The 7,914-nt window shown below is 29.7% G+C and overlaps 1 pseudogene; it reads right to left on the bottom strand.

Moving 5' to 3' along the window:
- Positions 1-2,372: 2,372 nt before the first annotated feature.
- Positions 2,373-4,433, bottom strand: LOC149217387 (pathogenesis-related 5 protein Cup a 3 pseudogene; annotated as a pseudogene).
- Positions 4,434-7,914: the final 3,481 nt, after the last annotated feature.

The following is a 7,914-nucleotide window of genomic DNA, read 5'->3' as shown; positions in this document are numbered from 1 at the left end:
AAAACAAATCTCTTTTGATAGAGGTTTTTTTGGCACTGGTCTCTCAGAAAATTATGAGTGTGTTATTTTTTACCTTTGGTTTACAATATTAAACATAGATCACAACAATAATGCTAGTAGAAAAGAATCTTGAAACCAAGGAGGAAAAAGTAGTTATGATAAGATTTGAATCTAAAGGTGGAAAATATTTGAATCATCTAACATCAAATCAGACTGAGCATGGTGAAGATAGTTAAAATTTTATTGGAAAATAATATTAAATTGTATTCGATTTATAATAATATTAAATTCTCTTAATTTTTTTAAAAGTAAGTTAATTTTATAATTATTTTAGGTTTATATTAAAATAATAACATTAATAATAATATTATTAATAATCATAATAATAATGTTGCATTAATATTTTATTACATTACTTAAAACAATAACAATATTACATTATTAATGTAATAAAGATATATATTAAACTTTATCTTAATATTAATTTTATAACATTTAATATGTTGTGTTACTAAAAACATAATATAATACAATAATATTAGTATTAACCTTTACTAACATTCATATTAAAATTATGACAATAATAATATTATTATTATAAATATACATATTATTAATAATAATATTTATGTAAATAATTTAAAAAAAATATAATGATCATTTATGAATAATTATAGTCATGAATGAAGATATCTATGGTTAGAATAGTAGAATATGGTCATCCAAGGGCAACCATGATAAATATGGTTGAATAAAGTCAATAATAATGGTCATCTATAATCAACCATGGACAATAGTAAAGGTCAGCCAAGATCAACCATGGTCAATGACATTTACTAACACAATTGATATACATCGATCAACCTCATCAACTCTCATCAACTATGGTCAAATCAAATGCTAAAATCAATTTCCAAAATAGTTGTGTTAGTAACTATTTTGATGATTATTAAGAATGATGTCTAATCTATATGTTTATTTTGGAATATGTTTTTATAATTTTAATTTAATGATCGATAATTATTAAATAGATAGAAATTTAATAACCGGCATAAAATAGTTGTGTTAGTAACTATTTTGATGATTATCAAGAATGATGTCTAATCTATATGTTTATTTTGGAATATGTTTTTATAATTTTAATTTAATGATCGATAATTATTAAATAGATAGAAATTTAATAACCGGCATAAAATAGTTGTGTTAGTAACTATTTTGATGATTATTAAGAATGATGTCTAATCTATATGTTTATTTTGGAATATGTTTTTATAATTTTAATTTAATGATCGATAATTATTAAATAGATAGAAATTTAATAACCGGCATAAAATATTTTAGAATATTTTTATAAGTATACAAAAATAAAATGCTAAAATCAATTTAAAAATTAATTAACATGTGATATTATTAAACAATGATATTAATCCAAAGTATTATAACTATTTACCAGTTAAAATTTTCTTTATTAAATTAAATGGAGTGAATCTCTATAATCAAAAATTTTTAGTAATCAATGACTTAGAAAACTTAAAATTTAATAATCATGACCTCTTTATTAATAAAAGTTAACAAAAGTTTAACTCCAAAATCTCATGGCCTTTTTATTGATATACATTCATCAACCATATCAACTCTCATTAACCATGACCAAATTAAATGCTAAAATCAATTTCCAAAATAATTGTGTTAGTAACTATTTTAATGGTTATTAAAAATGATGCCTAGTGTATAGGTTTATTTTGAGATAAGTTTTTATAATTTTCATTTAATTATCAATAATTATTAAATAGATAAAAATTTAATATCTATGAATATTTTTATAAGTATAAAAAAATAAAATACTAAAATCAATTTCAAAATTAATTAACCAGTGATACTAATCCAAAATATTATAACTTTTTACCCATTAAAATTTTCTATAAGTGATACTATGATATCAAACAATGATAAGTGATATTATTATATTATTATATCAAACAATGATATTAATCCAAAGTATTATAACTATTTAATAATCCAAAATATTATAACTTTTTACCGATTAAAATTTTCTATAAGTGATGCTATGATATCAAACAATGATAAATGATATTATTATTATCAAACAATGATATTAATCCAAAGTATTATAACTATTTAATAAACTGTAATAAAAAATTTCTATAAGTGATATTATGATATCAAACAATGATAAGTGATATTATTATTATCAAACAATGATATTAATCGAAAGTATTATAACTATTTAATAAACTGTAATAAATTGTAATAAATTAAATGGAGTGAATCTCTATAATCAAAATTTCTTAGTAATAAGTGACTCGAAAACTTAAAATTTAAGAACCATGGCCTCTTTATTAATAAAAGTTAACAGATATTGAACTCTAAAATCTTAATGAACTTTAACATCTAATAACATTCTGATATGATCGGTTGCGACGCTGCCTAGAACTTGCATCTGTGTGAAAACAGCTCGGAAGATAATATGAATGCCATAATGGAACATTAATTCCAACATCGTAATCAATTAATCAATCTCAATTGTATCACCATCGATACACTGCGTGAAACATGCATGTATGTGAATGCAGTGGTATTGTTATGATTTTGAATATGATGACAGAGTGTATAGGGGATTCAATCTCAATTGAATCTCAGCGAAGGCTCGTAATCATTCAATCTCAATTGAATTCCACGCCCATTCGATTGCATAGGAGTCGCTGTGTGATACTAGCGTATCCTTATTATTACGAAATATGGTACTACGGAGAATAAATATTTTTACCTAAGTAGGATGGTATTAAGCGCAGAAGGCGATATTGTAATTAGTACCAGAAGAGCAAGTGGAGGGGCTAGTATTATCGTCTTTGGCATAGCTATAATCCTGTGGGCACTGCCCCTTGAAGAACTTGGAATACTTGGTCGGAGGGCAGTTGTTGGCGTAGTTTCCCGTGCAGCAGTCTTGAGGAGTATTAAGAGCGGCACAAGCACTGTTGCACCCATCGACAACTTTCAATTCTGTAGTGCAGCTCGCAGTTATGTTGATGCTGCAGTCAATTGTAGAATTCCTTCACATATTGGGAGATTAAATCCATCAACGAGATGGATGTCATACGTGTCGCGATTGTTTGCCCCATTCAGAGTATATTCAGCCAGCGTTGCAAGAGGCCGTCCAGCGGCTTGACAGCTGAGCTAGCCACCGCAGTCACCACTGTTGCAGCTGCCTTCACCAGAGGCGTCGAAAGAGCAGCCCGTTCGTCCCCAAATTTGCCTGCGCTTGTTCCTGCGGGCACGTCAACACTCCATGATTGGTCCTGAGCGCTTGACCGCCACCAACGGGAATTCCCGCGGCCCACATAGTGAACGAACACTTATTCTGGATCACAAATTTCACAGCTCCAACTCCTGGAGTTGGCAAAGAAAACACATATTTATTTACGACATGTTAAGACATAGTCATCGCTTATTTGTGTAATGGTAATAAAATAAAGTAGATTCGAGAGAGTAACACCTTGTATCGTTCTTCCCCACGTTGCTAACACTAGAAAGCAAGTTAAACACTACCAAAACACAATACAATGAACCAACACTACTCCAACCCAGCGCAATCAATTGCAAATGAGCTTGCTCAGTTCTTATACATGAGTAAAGCAGGTGAGACACGCGCTATATATATAGACAAGGTAGCAGCGACCCACAAGCATGAACCACGTGTAGTAGCGTATGAAACACGGATGAAGTTCAGATAAGATTATAGTCTTTTCATGGCGCGCGGTGCGGAAAATTCCAGAGCTACATAAACCAGGACACGGAGTAAGCTAATCATGTTAAAAAGATTACTTGCGTGCGCTCTTTTGGCCATAAAATGGACATGAATGGGCAGAACTTCGGAATATAATAGTAGTTTTACTAGGGTTTTAATTTCGTATGTAACCAAGATTGTTCCAATTTTGATTCAATCCCAATCATCCATGTAAACTCCTACCAAAATCAGTAACTTAGGTGTGGCCACTCGATTAATTTGTTTTCGTCGAAGGGTACAATTTTGTTGTGCATTGAATGCAATTTTAGTAAAGACCAACAACTCCAGTTTACTCGTCTTTTCCTGCGACGGTCGTATTTTGCCGGCCCCACGCTTCATAAAACTGGGATGCTACAGGGAGTGTATGTTTCTAGGCGTTTTTGACGTGTCCATGTGATAGTTGTACAGCGGATGTTGAAGTGCCTATATTAAAAAAACAAAAACAAAAAAATGGTTGCGGATAATATTCAAAAGATTTAGTTACCACCCTACGCAACCCTTAAAACCCAAGATTTTAAAAGTGTAACATTGGATCATCCTGCTCAGGATGGGGTGGCCAAACGTTAAATTGGCGGTTCTCGGGGTTATACCTCTCCACCACGCAGCACGCAAAGATGAGAGGCTCCATTATTATGTACTATCAGGAGGAGAATCTAAAAGGTACTTTGGTTATGTTAGGAGGAGAGGTGGAATTTATTTCACTGTCGGAAGTTCAAGCGATGAATTTTGGGAGGGGAGCATTGCATAAAGTGAGATGGGAACCATGGGTGTTTTTTTGGGTGTTGGTTTTATAGGCATGCGCCGTGGAAAACCGGTTTCCAATAGATTGGAATTTGGCTGTGAGACAAGTATATGGCACCCTCGAAAGATCCCGAGCGGCGATTTGGTTCTTGGCTTAGCGTTTGGTTGGAATACGCGGCACCCTGACGCAATTCCGAATTGTTGGTTCACGTTGGTCTTCTCTTCACGCATCGAGGAGGTAACCCTGGCTCATTGTTTCTTCTAGTCTAGGTGGTATGTCTTTTGTCCCTCGAGCAATCTCTGGGAGCTCTGCGAAGGGGACTCTTTTGAATTATGGAGTTTATGCCTGTGAGTCCTAAAAGATCATCATTGTGTCTTTGTTCTTAGTTTCATCATTGTGTCTTTGTTCTTAGTTTCAGTCCTCGGTTTCACATGTCTGGGTCTAATTGGTGCCTTAGTTTTGGCACCCTTTTAGTTGTCACTCACTTACTCAACCAAGAGGTCGTCCATTTCTCTTTTAAGTGTTTAACCAAGAGGTCGTCCATTTCTCTTTTAAGTGTTTTCATTCGTTTGAATTGTTGTTGTTCTGGGGTCGGTGTTTCATGGGTTTACTCTCAGACCACCGAGGTGGTAGAATTTTGCATTTGTGGGCTTTAATGTCTTTTTTAGGAAGTTGTTTGGTTTTAGGTTTTAGGGCAATCCCTCTCAGCGTGTTTCAAAACCTACCCTTGTATGGTTTCTGTCATACTCAGGACTAGCAAGTTGTAGTTTTATTGTACTTCAAGGGTTTGTTCTTACTTCTATTCTCGAAGGAGTTTTAAGGTGTGCTCCAAGACTCTAATGGCTAAATCCTCAGCTTTGAAAGCAATGCCACGCCAAAGAGGGAGGCCTTGCAGTGGGGGAGGCCATCACTTCAATGTAGGTTGTCTAGTTCATAGCCACAACGCTTCTTCTAAAAATTTTGCAAGCTTGGAACATGAGGGTGAAGTGGTTCACACTTCAGACAAACCACTATCCTCGCAGTGTAGTTGCTCCAGGCTTCATGGATTCCATCGCAAAGCAACTAAGAGGTATCCAGATCAATATGGAAATCATTCGCAATCATAGGTATGACGACCACAACAAATTGGTTGCATATATAAATGATATACAATTCAGCAAGAACTAGATATTGGAATAGTTGGATAGTCTCCAATAGAGCCATCACTGAATGAATGACCACCTCTATAATCTGGTAGCCTAGATGAAACATATTGATTTCCATATGCATGAAAGTATAAGTTATTTTGTAGCTCCACCTGTACTCTGTCCCCATCCCCTCCTTAATATGTTGTTAGTTTTTGTGATCTTTTTGTCTCCCTTAAACAATGTATGGCTTCTAAGCCTGAAAGAAATAATGCATGTAAAAACTTATGTGTGACATCCTCCAACCCCATATCCAATTAATCTGATTAAAATAAGAAAAAAAAATAAAAATAAAACATCTTTTGTAATCTTTATTTTTATGAAAATCTAATTAAAAAAACTTAACTATTCAAGAAAAACAAAAAACAAAAAACAACCTTGAATCACCTTTGGCACAATATCGTGGAAATATATTCCATTAATATCAGCTTTCACTTTCTAAGTAAAATGAATGGGGATGAAAAATAGGACAACCTCAACATACATTTCCACGATTTCGCGACGACGCGGCACATTGAATTTATATTTTGGAATTGATTGCATCATTATCAGCGTTCAATATGGCAAAGAAAAGAGAGGAGTAAATGGATACCAAATGAAAACTCGCACATGAATAATGCGCAACACAAAATAGTTAGTACCTGAGATCTCGCAATTACCGGAAGGTTTCACAATTAAACCAAAGGGAATAAATCATATATATGTAGAAAAACAAAAATAATAATATTATAAAATTTAATGAATATATTTATAATAATATATTTAATATAATATTTTTTTAATAAAAATTAAAATTTATATAAAATTAATTTGTTTCTTAATATATAGAAAACCCAAAGTAATAATTATATATAGTAGGTTTTATAAAATCATATATTCGAATTAGTTAGAAAAGTGAATACATACAAGAAATGACATTGATTTTTTAAAATTTTATTGAAATTAAAATATTTTACATAAAATTATTTATTAAATAAAATTGTTATTTAAAATATAAAATTAATATTATTATAAATTTTAAAAAGATAAATAAAATTATAGTTTAAAAAAAATTAAAACAATATATTTTTTTCCTATAAAATAATTGAATATTATTTAATGATAAAAGATATAATTTAATAATAAGTTTTATATTTTTAAAAATTTAAAATTTAATTTAAATATATAATTTCACAATTTTATAAAAGAAAACAAAATTATTATAAATTTAATTTATTCTTATATATGAAATTAAAAAAAAAAAACAAACATTATTTTCTATTTACTTTTTATTGAAATAAGGTATTTTAATTATTTTAGTAATTAATTTTTTTTTTGTCATATGATTTAAAATGAAAGATATTAATATATTCTCATTATCACTACTTTATCAATGAATAAAATTGAAAATAATAATTTTCTTGTATTTCTAAATCATAGATTTAAATTTGAAAATGATATCTTCCTTTCCTATATAAATTAGATATTTAAATCATGTTTAAAATATTTTTATTATTTTATTACTCAATTAAGATTAAAATTTTATAGTGCTTTTTATTTATCACCATGTATGAGGATCAAAAAATAAAAACGAGTAAGAGGATTAAAAAAAAAACACATAAAAAAATACATTGAAACGTGTCTAATGTTAACTAAAACGTGTGCCTCTTAACTTGAAGCATGAGTTACAATTTAAATAGTGTCATGCCCACTAAAACATGATGTGGCGGTTGACATTTGAACTTTTGCAACCATAGCTGTAATGCTCCCTAAAGTTTATTTTGGTTTAATTTTTAATTTAGTTATAATAGCACGTGGTTTTAATGTGAAAATATGGCGGGGATATTATATATATTAAACATTTTATATATATTAAATGAAATTTTAAGATTTATATTTTAATTTCTAGATATTAGATTAAATTTTTAAATTCAAAAAATAATAAATAATAAATATATATAAATATTCTATATACATTAAACATATATTTTAATGGTTAAGAATATGTGTTTCTTTTTAAGAAGTTATAGGTTTAAAACCAAAGAATAAAGTATGTATGTCTTCATAAACATAGCTTAAAATTAGATAATAATAATAATAATATATATAATTGTTTTAATGTAACCTGACAATGTATACTAATATAAATCATGGTAAAACATAATAATTCATTGTTTACTAAAAGGTGTAATATATTAGGTTGT

Source organism: Pinus tabuliformis, chromosome 1_1 (assembly GCF_031772625.1).
Source record: "Pinus tabuliformis cultivar Carrire ecotype Pingquan chromosome 1_1, CPIR1, whole genome shotgun sequence".
NCBI classification, from domain to species: Eukaryota; Viridiplantae; Streptophyta; class Pinopsida; order Pinales; family Pinaceae; genus Pinus; species Pinus tabuliformis.
This window is presented reverse-complemented; position numbering and strand designations above follow the sequence as displayed.